A 13,305-nucleotide genomic window follows, 5' to 3' on the forward strand; every position below is an offset into this window, starting at 1 on the left:
AAATTTGTGTTTCGGTTTCCAATTCAATTATAATCTGCTTCTCTGTCCTTGATTCCTGGCCACCACGCAATGTAAAACAAGTAGTGAGAAGGACGAAGATGCTTACTAACCTGTCTATTATTCATACATCAAACAATGTTTTATTAACACAGTCAGATTCTTTTTTGATAAACTAAAAGTATAGAAGAGGTGGATTCCAAGACCAACTACGTCAATTTTTGGCGATTTTTAGCTAAGCTACTCAGTGTGTTCTCCTATACATGTTACACAATTCTAATAACAGACTATAAGTCAAATCCAACTAAGGCATATGATTTTAAATGTCAAAATTGACGGTGTTTTCCAAATCCAACTAAGTCAACTGTTGTTTTATTCCAAACTCAACTAAGTTGGTGTGCATGCGCATTGGCTATTGACACAGCTGACTTAGCAGTGTTTGACACATTTTATTTCAGTCAGTTGCACATTGCAGTTTGCTACTAATATTCCTGATGTAACATTAAAAAATACCATTAGTTTTGAAAAAAGGAATGACGTTCTTAAGCCGATGAAATACATACCTGAGGAAAATAGAAAAGCCAAACAATTTTATGAACAAGCGCTGAAGGAATCTGAGGGGATGAGAACACTGTTCATATGTATGACGAAGAAAAGTCATAAAAATTTCATGTTGAAACTAATATGTACAGTTGTCAAAAGAAAAAATGGCCGCTCTCTGGAAGCAAAGTTCCCTTCGGGTATCTTCACTACAATTCGGAGACAGACAATGTTACATGTTGTTGGACCACATTGCCTGATATCTACAATTATAATTAAAGTATTCCGTGTGTTACTTGATAGCAAAATGATAGCGTTCCGGCCTTGTATTTGTGAGGTCCTGTGTTCGAATACAACCTTGTGCTTTTTATGTTCTTTTTGTTTTGTTTTTAAGAGAGAGAGACAAAATATACAGAATTGCTCCTTTCTATTTTATGATTATTTTAGTAATTAACATCACGTTCATGAATGTATTATGCCATGACTATCATTATTTATTATGTCATTATGGCTGCAAATGGAAAGAAAAAAAAGATTTTATTCTCAACAAAAATATCTTTCGTAGCATAAACAAAACAAACTTACTGGTGTCTGCCTTAGAACATTCAAACAATTAAGCATTCAAAAAACAGAAAAAGACACGATTCAATATATAGTCTATCTTCCCCACATCTCGATCACATCTTGCAATCGAGTGGGCATGGAATCAACTAGTATTTTCAAATAGCGACTGTTCTCAGCCACCACATTCCAAGCATCCTGGACAATCATACACAAGTGATCTGCCCATGGGCAGGTCTTTCACTGCAAACCCAGCATCCTCAAATCTTTCCCATTTTCTGCCTTCCTCTTAGTCTCCGCATATGATCCACATATCTTAATGTCGTCTATTATTTGATATCTTCTTCTGCCTCGAGCTTTCCTCCCATTCACCATTCCTTGCGGTGCATCCTTCAGTAGGCAGTTTCATCTCAACCAGTGATCCAACCAATTCCTTTTCCTCTTTCTAATCAATTTCAGCAGCATTCTTTCTTCATAGACTTTTTCCAACACAACTTCATTTCTTATTCTGTCTGTTCACTTCAAACACTCCATTCTTCTCCACATCCACATTTCAAATGCTTCTATTCGTTTCTGTTCATTTCGTTATAATGTCCATGTTTCTTCCCTATATAATGCCACGCTCCACACAAAGCACTTCACTAGTCTCTTCCTTAGTTTTTTTCCCAGGGGTCCGCAGAAGATGCTCCTTTTTCTATTAAAAGCTTCCTTTGCTCATGTTTGCAGTTTTTCTTGGGAAGGATAAATGCGGTAAATTCCCATTGCTTTCCGCACACCCCTGTCTCTTTCGCATCTTAATAGATCCCAGGGGGTCCAATCATGGAGGTGAAGAAAGTGGATTTGACTAATTGGGCCCTCCGGACTTCACTGAAATTCACAGCAGAGGTTAAATATTACTTCTATCAGGATTTTTGACCAAATCAGATAACAGGAAATCCCAATTAGTTTTTATCCCCACCCCCCGCTTCCTGGACGAGCTTCTACAAATCATCAGATAATCTTGGGAGGGGAATTGGGCCAATTTTCCCGCAAATGTTTCTATACTTGTGCCCTCGTAGTTCAGTTGGAAGAACAACGGAATTTAGATGTCAACATCTCAGGTTCAAGACCTCGTCACTCCTTTTCATTTTATTGTGTTTCAAGATAGTATAATGTAATAATATAAAAAGAAAAAACTAACACCAGTATTATGCAACTGTATTGTTAAATTTATACTATTTATGTCGCTAAAGAACGATAACAGAATATAAATGATAACTTGAATATTATTTATATCGCTAAAGAATGATAACAGAATATAAATAACTTTAATATTATTTATACTTACTTCCTGGTTTTTAAGGAACCCGGAGGTTCATTGGCGTCCTCACATAAGCCCAACATTGGTCCCTATCCTGAGCAAGATTAATCCAGTCTCTATCATCACATGCCACCTCCCTCAAATCCATTTTAATATCTTCCCATCTACGTCTCGGCCTTCCCAAAGGTCTTTATCCCTCCGGCCTCCCAACTAACACTCTATATGCATTTCTGGATTCGCCCATACGTGCTACATGCCCTTCCCATCTCAAATGTCTGGATTTAATGTTCCTAATTATGTCAGGCGAAGAATACAATGAGTGCAGTTCTGTGTTGTGTAACTTTCTCCATTCTCCTATAACTTCATCCCTCTTAGCCCCAAATATTTTCCTAAGCACCTTATTCTTAAACACCCTTAACCTATGTTCCTCTCTCAAAGTGAGAGTCCAAGTTTCACAACCATAAGGAACAACCGGTAATTCTAACTTTCAGATTTTTTGACAGCAGACTGGATGATAAAAGCTTCTCAACTGAATAATAACAAGCATTTGACATATTTATTCTGTGTTTAATTTCCTCCCGAGTATCATTTATATTTGTTACTGTTACTCCAAGGTATTTGAATTTTTCCATCTCTTCAAAAGATAAATTTCCAATTTTTTTATTTCCATTTCGTACAATATTTTCGTCACGAGACATAATCATATACTTTGTCTTTTCGGGATTTACTTCCAAACCTATCGCTTTACTTGCTGCAAGTAAAATTTCCGTGTTTTCCCTAATCGTTTGTGGATTTTCTCCTAACATATTCACGTCATCCACATAGACAAGCAGCTGATGTAACCCATTCAATTCCAAACCCCCTCCGTTATCCTGGACTTTCCTAATGGCATACTCTAGAGCAAAGTTAAAAAGTAAAGGTGATAGTGCATCTCCTTGCTTTAGCCCACAGTGAATTGGAAACACATCTGACAGAAACTGACCTATACGGACTCTGCTGTACGTTTCACTGAGACACATTTTAATTAATCGAACTAGTTTCTTAGGAATACCAAATTCAATAAGAATATTATTTATACATGATCACTAAAGAACGATAACAGAATATAAATAATAAATATCGGTTTGTTTAATTAATACAAAATATTATATAATATCTTATATTAATTATTTAACCTATTTTACGTAGAAAAATGGTTATTAATATCATAATAATTACTTATATAAAATACAGAGTATTTATATCATGAAAGAACAATAACAGAATATCAATAATTTGAATATCATTTATATTGCTAAAGAACAATAACAGAATACAAATGATAACTTGAATATTATTTATATCACAAAAGAACAGAATATAAATAACGTGAATATTACTTATATCATTAAAGAACGATAAAAGAATACAAATGATAATTTTAAATTATTTATATCACTAAAGAACGATAACGGAATACAAATGATGACTTGGATATTATTTATATCCCTAAAGAACGATAACAGAATACAAAAAATTATAACTTGAATATTATTTATATCGCTAAATGTACGATAACAAAAATATATAACTTGAATATTATTTATATCCCTCGCGGAACCTGTAACCGCTAGAGGGCGCATCCCCAAGTGGCGGATCGGGGAATGCCTCTCAGAAATGAGTGGTAGGAGAGAAATGAAGTATCTCCCGCAGACCAACAGGTAACTATCTATGCTAGCCTGTCATGGCATAGAGATGCGTCCCACAGGAGGCAGAGGTGGGAACAGTCGGTGGACTCAAGTAAGCCCTCCCGGCTAGGTCCAAAGGACCCGCTGACCAAAGACAGGTGTGGTCCTCCTTTCATATAGGGGATTGAGAAAGGACAGTACAACCGCCAACTCTTAAAAACATGGTGTTCTTCAAGAAAATGGTTCAAATCAGCTCATTAAAATGTTGCATCCCAAAGTAAAATATTCCGGAGTAATAGTCCCCCGGTCAGATATCCGGGTGGGGACTGCCTTGGGAGGGAAGAACGATGAAAACGTGAAGATACTACAATGGAATTCTAGAGGTTTTAGTCAGGATAAGAAAACAGAACTTGCCAAAGCATTGTTCACCAAACAAGTATATGTTTTTGGTATAATGGAGGTCAATATATGTAACAACCAGAAGAAATATTTCAGCATAAAAGGATATACAACGTACCTCTTACCAAAAGGAAGACAAATAGCTAGTGGTATGCTCATTGGTGTTAGAAATAACCTCACATCAAATTTCAAAATTGTGAAAGAAATGAATGAAACAGATAAGATAGAAATAGCATATCTGGATTTATGGAGATCCAAAGAACACTTTTCAATATATTTTGTTTACAGTCCTCCAAATAACAGACCTGATTTGAATATATTTTATATACCACATAAAACTATAATAATGGGATATTTTAATGCCCATTCCAAATTATGGGGATATAGAGACCAAAATACAGCTGGCAAAGCAATGGAAGATTGGTTAAATACAAATGAATTGGAACTTGTATTCAATAGGGATCAAGAGGCTACTTACATGCATCATACAGGCTCCACATCCAACCCTGATTTACTACTAGTGGCATCAAATATAGCTGAAAGAACACACCGTGAAATATATGAAAGTCTCGGATCTGACCATAGAGTCATAATTGCCAGTATTAAAGTCAAGGCAAAACCACCCAAAGTCCACTGCAAGAAATCCTGGAATTTTAAAAAAGCTGACTGGAAGGGATACAAAAGTGAATTGGAAAACAGATTATCAAACGAGATCAAAATCAAATCTAGCTCACCAGACACCATTAATAACGATATATGCAAAATTTTGATTACAACAGCAAAGAAATATGTCCCACGAGGGAAAGTTAGAATGTACAAACCATTTTGGTCAAAAGAGTTACAAAAACTAAAAGTTGAACGAGAACAGGCTAGGCAGGCAGCAGAAACAACAAGGATAAGGAAAGCTTTCTTGATTGGAAAAATAAAGCTGCAAGATTTAGGAAAGGTATATTAAATGCCAAAAGAAATGCATTTGATAAGTTTGTAGAAAACTTAGATTAAAAACAAGATAGTAACAAAGTTTATAATTATATATCTACTGTACAGAAAGAATCTACACATAAACAACCAATAAGATTTGGACACAAAAATATAACAGATGATTATAAAATTGCATCAGCTTTTAATACATATTATTCTGCTCCTAAACTCTCAAGACAACAGAGAAAGCTACAGAAGTCGATGAAATTAGAAATTAAGAAGAAAATGCAGGTTCAGCATCAAAATGTTACCACTACTGATGAAATTTTCTACCACAACTTTAACCTATTAGAGCTAGAAACTGCTATTAACAAACTTAGTAACAAAAAAGCCCCAGGCCCAGACAATATCCACCCAGAATTCATCAAACACTTAGGCACTAAAGCAAGAAATGCATTACTTGACTTCTATAACTATGTTTGGAACACCTCCGTACCTGTAAATTGGAAAAAAAGCAATATTATTCCAATATTGAAACCAGGAAAGACAGCAGACAAAATTGAAAGCTATAGACCTATATCACTAACAAGCCACTTAGCTAAAATCATGGAAAGGATGATATCAGAGCGATTAAACTGGTTTTTAGAAACAAACAATCTTCTATCAACACAGCAAGCCAGATTTAGGAGAGACCACTCAACAAGAGAACAAATAATCTTACTAAGTCAAGCTATTAAGGATGGATTTAATAAAAAGAAAGATACATTAGCTGTATTCGTCGATTTGAAATCAGCATATGATAATGTGTGGAGATACAATCCGATTACAAAGCTCCAGAAATTAGGCATAAAATCCAATATGTTAAGATGGATATCTGAGTTCATCACCCAAAGATTTTGTTCTACAACTTATGGATCAGCAAGTTCTAAATATAAACAAACTCACTTGGGCTTACCTCAAGGTGCAGTATTAAGCACAACACTATTCAACATATATATTAACGACCTACCACAAGAGCTGGAAAAACATGACACTAAAACAGCACTCTTTGCTGATGATTTGGTTATTTGGACGTCACATAAAACCAACGCAGTAGAGAAACTTCAAAATTCCATCCAGTCATCGTTAGTGGCACTTGAAATTTGGTGTTCAAATAATATGTCAGTGAACATAGAAAAAAAACTTTCAACTCTTCTCATTAAGAAAGAAACCAGTGAAAATAAATCTAAACTATAGAGATGATAAGTTACAAAGAACTGAAAATGCAAAATACCTGGGTATACATTTCGACAATAAGCTCACATGGAGAAATCACATTGAACAGATCAGCACAAAGGCAACAAATCGTTTTAAATTACTAAAAAGACTGGCAGGAACGAAATGGGGTAGCTCAAGGAGTACACTCAATACAACCTACAACACATACATAATGCCTATCTTAACGTACTGTGGTGAAGCACTAATAACCTCATCAACCACAAATAAACAGATATTAGAACGCACTCAAAACCAAGCTTTACGTCTCATCACTGGTGCAATCAAAACTACTCCAATTGAAGCCATGCAAATAATCACATCTAATAAACCTGTTGTAACAGACCTTGAACACAAGCCCTTTTAACCTATGAAAAATTAAGAAGGCTTCCAAATTGGGATAAATGGAGTAAATACAAAGATTCTAAATTTACATTGAGGACCCAAAATGGATACATACAAGAGGTAGAAAAGCTTAAGCAAATTCTAGAAATACCAAGTGAAAAGGAAAACTTGATGAATCGATATAATCCACTTAATAACTTCAAAGTAGATTGCTGCCTTGATCTTGATGAAGTCTTCAACAAAAAAGATATAAATCCAGAAATAGCAAAAGCCATTGCCGTACAAACAATTAATAGAAAATATCCACAAAAGGACTGGTTGTACATTTACACTGATGGATCTCTCTCATGGATCAAAATGAAGGAGCTGGAGCAGGAGCTACTTGCCAATACTTTTCTCTTTATAAAAATGTTGGCAAGTACACAACAAATTTTGATGGCGAAGTTGAAGCCATTTATACATCACTTCAAAATGTATTTGTTTGGCTAAACCAGTGCAAAAACATAGTCATCCTGTCTGACTCCAAAGCTGCAATCCAGTCCATCAGCTCAACTACATCCCCTAAAATGGAAAAAGTAAAAGAAATTCATTGCATGGTGAAACAAATTCAAATGCTAAATAAAAAGTGGTCTTCCAATGAATCCTGGCCCATTGCGGACTGAACGGTAACGAGAAAGCAGATATGTTAGCAAAGAAAGGAACTTATATAAACTTAAAAACAAATTTCAAGTTCCCATATGAATCAATAAAGCGAGTCATAAAAAGAATAAGTTACAGCCTAGATCATATATACTAACAGATAGCTCTCTTATATAGGCTTTAGGGTTTGCAGTTGAGGCCGGCTTGATGTAGTTCAGTAATCGTCAACAGATGGCACAATGACCAACACCATCACGAGACACAAACTCTGAACCGGTCTGGTCGGTCTAAATCGATTATTTCTTGCTTACGAGATAATCTCGTAAGCAACGGTATGTACTGTCGACAACTGATGACCATGGATAAATATTATTGGCTTATATGACCTTGGCAAGTTCGGAACGAGGGAGCTATTTATAGTTATCACGTGGGCGAAGCGGAGAGATAAGATAAAGTACGCCTTTGTATTGAATAGAATACAATACAGAGTCTCACGCAAAGCCAATCTAACTAGAATATGTAGACCATGTTATAAAGTTATCGGTCGGCTAAATTATGATTCGTTATCTCTTCTGTTTTTATATATTTGTCGTGAATATTATTTATATTATCAACTGAGTGTATAGCATAATTTATCCGTTAATTGATATTTCACTAATGATAAATCCAAAGAACAGTGGGAAATAAGGGACTAAACAACCTATTTAGTTATGATAGTAGTATATTGGAAAATTTGTACATATAGCCTGATTACAATATATAAGTAATCCTATCCTAACCTAACCAATGGTAGTCTTGTTTATTAGATACGTGTTCGTATAATTATACAAAAACAAGAATAATCTAGTTTGCAGCCTGTGATATTGTCTCGTTTACAGTATTATATAATATACATATTACGATATTTACTAGGTACTTTAACAATATATAGTTAATAATATTATAAAATATACAGGCCTAATTCATTACCAAGAAATAGCCCTTCCCTCACATGTTCAATCCTGTTGACCTCAAAAGGCCTTCAAACCTTAAAAACTATTAGAAACTGGATTAAAATAGTCCTGTTGATGTAGGCCTACAACATTACATTTTTTTGTCACTACTCCTGATCCCATTCTACAGTTTCAGGTTTTGTAATTTGTAACAATACTAACAATGCTGATGGGTCATTCCATAGTCACACACGTAACATTTTCGAAGTAACTATGATCTTCACAGGATATTTAATCAAATACTTAGGAGTTTATGAAAGACACATCACTGTTTTTTAACGTAAGCATTCCAAAATATAAACAGAAAATCATAATGAAAAGGAATAATTAATAATGTAAAAAATATTAAATATTATATGGTGTGACACATGAACATTTTCTTGCCACTTAATTTATTACCAAAATGGAAAATGTTCATATTATTATGCCAAATGTCATAAATGCATTTAGTTGTTTTCGAAATAATTAAGACATTTGTGTAGTACATGTAACTGCTAAATCGCATACTTTAATAAAAATAACAGTGCCATTAACAAATAAAATATTGCAAATTATATTGTGACACACGAACATTTCTGTCAAGTTGATTACTAATCTTTTCAAATGCATATAGAGATTTACCGTATACACTGTGCCTACAGTTCTTATTATGCAAAGCAACACTTGATTACACTAAAGTACACTTTCAGATTTAAAATATCCACGGTTGTTTACAACTATATGTGGTGATATCTCCTGTGTAATGTCACGTAACAAATACATCAATATAGGCTAACCACTTTCTCTGCCATTTGTAGTACTTCCCTTTTTTTAACAACACAGACACTTTAAATTCTTCGCCACCACAAGCTTTTGTAACTTCCTCTGCCTATCTGACGTCTTTTTTTAAATTGATTATTTAACGATGTTGTATCAACTACTAGGTTATTTAGCCTTGATGGGATTGATGATAGTGAAATGATATTTGGCGAGATGAGGTTGAGAATTCGCCATAGATTACATGACATTCGCCTTACAATTGGGGAAAACCTCGGAAAAAACCTCAACCAAGTAACTTGCCCCAATCAGGATTTGAACACGGGCCCACTCATTTCACGGTCAGATGTGCCTACCATTACTCCACAGCAGTGGACCGAACATGGGTTATGTACATTAATTCTTTTGACTTTCAGTTAGCTTTCTTAAGAATACACATAAAGAAATGTAGTGTTTTCCAGGCTATCCTTGTAATATTAATGACTTATTTCAACCAGTTTGTTACTAAAATATATACAGTACCTAAGTGTTTACTTGTGACACTGGTGATCCATTTAATTGGTATATGAGACGAATTTAATTTTGTGTTTTACAGAAGGATACATATTGATTTACTTTTGCTCACATTGATTTTAATTTTATTTGTTGTAGTCCAGTTTTCAATAACGTCAAGCTAGTTTTGCAAGGCGGTGATATAAGATTTATCACTAATTTTTTCTATATATTATACAGTCATCCACGAATAACCTTGCCTGAGAAGTGACATTTCTATTCAAATCCTACAATAATTTTCAGTAAATATTTTGCACCGAGAAGCTATTATACATTTCATTTTACTTCTGAGACCAGTGAAATATATGCCAATTTTATTAGAAAGGTGCATGTATAATTATCCAATAGCATGATGTTATCTGCAACAAAAACTTAAGGGCATGAAAGAAAAGAAGACAACATTAATGCTGTGGTTCTTAGAGTTCCATTAGAGTTACATGTTCATTGTCCACTGAAAGTTGTATTTCTCTATTGAAATGTAAAAGAGAAACTCTCATAAATTATGTCAGAAACAAAGAAAGGCACCACCCAAATATGTGGGATAATTAATTTAATAATGTTATTACCGGGACTTGAAAAAAACAATCATATGTAATGGGTGGGGAAAAAATACTTTTTAATCGCGCTTCTATAGTTCGACAATGCTGACTATTCAGAGTTTTGCCTGACAGGTGAGCTACCATAAATTCCTTGAAGTCCTAGTTATTACTGAAGCCAAATGTGTGTCTATTGTCAAGAGTCCATTTTATTTATACTTGTTAAGACATCATTCATAGACTAGTTACCGCTTTCAGTTTTGATACTACATACATTGAAATTAATCTATTATTATTCGTCCTATTTATACATTTATATTGAATGATTCGGTCTACCTTCATAACACATCTCATCAACAATACTCGATAAGAGTTGAATTAGCTTCCATGCTGCGTTGTATTTATTTTGTCATGTTCCTATAGCAGGAATATTAAATAGGAATTCCTTAAAACAGATTTATATTCACTCCTATGCCTTTATATAGAATACTAGTACATGTACTGTATTTCTTAAGATTTGGTTACTTTATAAACAGTATGTTAATACAAGAACTCTTTTTTTCATATTTAATAATTCTGGCATGTGTCAATAAATATGCTTGAGACCTCTGTCTCTCTGAATTACTCTTTACTAACTGGAAACATATTCCAAATTTATATTTTAAAAAAGTATTAAAATATCCTCACAATTTAGAGCATAACAATTCCCGAAATAATCATCCTACATTAAATTATTAAGATAAAAATGATTCAATCTATCGCTTGTAACAATACCTTTATGGTCCTAATAGATTAAGAAATAATTTACATCCAACAGATTTATTTTAAAATGGCCTGCAGTTATTATTTTGAATTTTATTATCTTAATAAATTGAGTTAAGGTACAATAAAATTTCATCAAGTTTCAAACAAAGTAATTCCATCTTTCCAACAGGGGGACAATAAATACTTAAAGTAATGCTAAACTCGAAAAACTTATTGATGCAACTTAATTTCATATTCTATACCACTAACACCAAAAAAAGTGTCCTATTGTTCATACTGATTCAAGATGAATAGTTTCTTAGTGTTTGTCCATTCCACTTTTTTATTGTCATTCCAAATTCTATTTCTCTCATTTTTAGTAGGTACTTCACATGTAGTATATGTTTTATTTTAATACATATAATGACCATGAAGATATTTGGATATGTCTTACAAAATTCTTGCTGAAGACCATTGTGGTAATATTCTGCCGCATCTGTAGTTTGTACATTTCGAAATTTTCGTGCTTCAGCCCAGAATTCAAGTGGGGGGAGGGGAGGTTGATGTGCCAATGTAGTTTTCCAGAATATAATAATATTCAAAACATTCTCTAATAGGAGGGGCCTCTGATATTAGCTCTGCAAAAAATCTGATACCAGTACTTCTGTTGCTGGTAAATAAGAAAGAACGAAATATAAAAATTTTTAACCACTTTCGAATTTCAGGTACTTTGTGTCTCAGCTGCTGGTTTGATATACTGTTTGTTTCCTTTAATTTTCCAGAGCAAAAACTGTCCTAAGCGAAATTTACACTCTGTAATTTTAACACTGGGAACATTTATTTTGGCAGCATTGTGTGATGCTATTTCATAATATAACAAGAGCTTTGAAATGATTAACTGCTAACTACTTACCTGGGTGAAGCAGTTCCTGTGATTTCTGAAGTGAAAACCGTTCAATTTACAAGGAATTTTTTTGTGGAGATGCAGTTGATTGTATATGCAAGGTGTAAAAGTGCCTAAACTAACTGACCCCATTGCTGTCATGGAGGCCACACGAGGCCATATATCGTATGGAACCTACAATTTTTTTTAATTAATCGTATGGGGAAATGAAAATTTTGTCTGTAAGGAGCCATACGGCATATGGGTGCCTAAGTTTTGTACGTGGAGATCTATACAGATCTTAGATCATCTCTTCCTGTTCCTACTGTACTACCGGTACCCTATTTTGTTTGATGTTCATAAACAAAAATTATCCACCTCTTCAGCACTGGAATCCAGAATTATATAAAATAATGGTTGAAAGACGAGAAGTGCTGCAAATATACACTCCAAGATTCATCGAGACAAGTGTGCATCTATGGTGGTGCTACATGGTGTATTCTTTAAATCAAACTTGTACAATTAAATTGTAAAGCAAAACAATTTCTTTACTTCTTCTTTAATATTAAGAAAAATAATTAAATGACAATTGGAGAAACAGAGAGAGGAGAGTAAAATATATTTCAAGGGAGAAAACAAGAGGTGGGGTATATGGCCAAGAAAAAAATTACCATGACAGCAATGACCAAACCTAACCTGTTACAGACTCATGTATGCAAGGTGAATAAGCTGAGTATGAAGGAAACTACCTCAGTGCTAGTTTAACTCTTATAGATGAACTATATTAAGAACTTCAAGTGTCAATATTGTCTCAAAGGTTTCTGTGTAACAAACTTCATTTAGAAATGTCCATCTGCGATTATGTTAACTGTAGAAGAAGGAAGAAATATTGTCGTCATATGAAGTTACTCAAATTTCCAATTAAGGACAAGGAAAGGCTACAAAAATTATTTTTGATTTCACCCTTATAAATTGAACGATTTTCACTTCAGAAATCACCGTAACTACCTCAGCACTAGTTTCAGCAATTTAAGGACCAGTATAAAGTAAATTTGATTAAAGTGAGAAAGGGATTGAGGTTGTCTACTAATTCGTTACAAACAACTATTATAGGCTATTTCATTTGACTAACGATTATTTGTAGAGAGCAAAATACCTACAGTAGGGTAAAGAATCTAAATCAGTACGTTTATGAGAACGGATATAAAAGTGTCAGGAA

General features: G+C 34.0%; 1 protein-coding gene across 1 annotated transcript in view; it reads right to left on the minus strand.

The window, feature by feature from the left end:
• Nucleotides 1-13,305, minus strand: part of RpL13A (ribosomal protein L13A) — a 53,872-nt gene that overhangs the window by 4,597 nt on the left and 35,970 nt on the right. The window lies entirely within an intron of this gene.

This window comes from Periplaneta americana, chromosome 8 (genome assembly GCF_040183065.1).
Source record: "Periplaneta americana isolate PAMFEO1 chromosome 8, P.americana_PAMFEO1_priV1, whole genome shotgun sequence".
Taxonomy (NCBI): Eukaryota; Metazoa; Arthropoda; class Insecta; order Blattodea; family Blattidae; genus Periplaneta; species Periplaneta americana.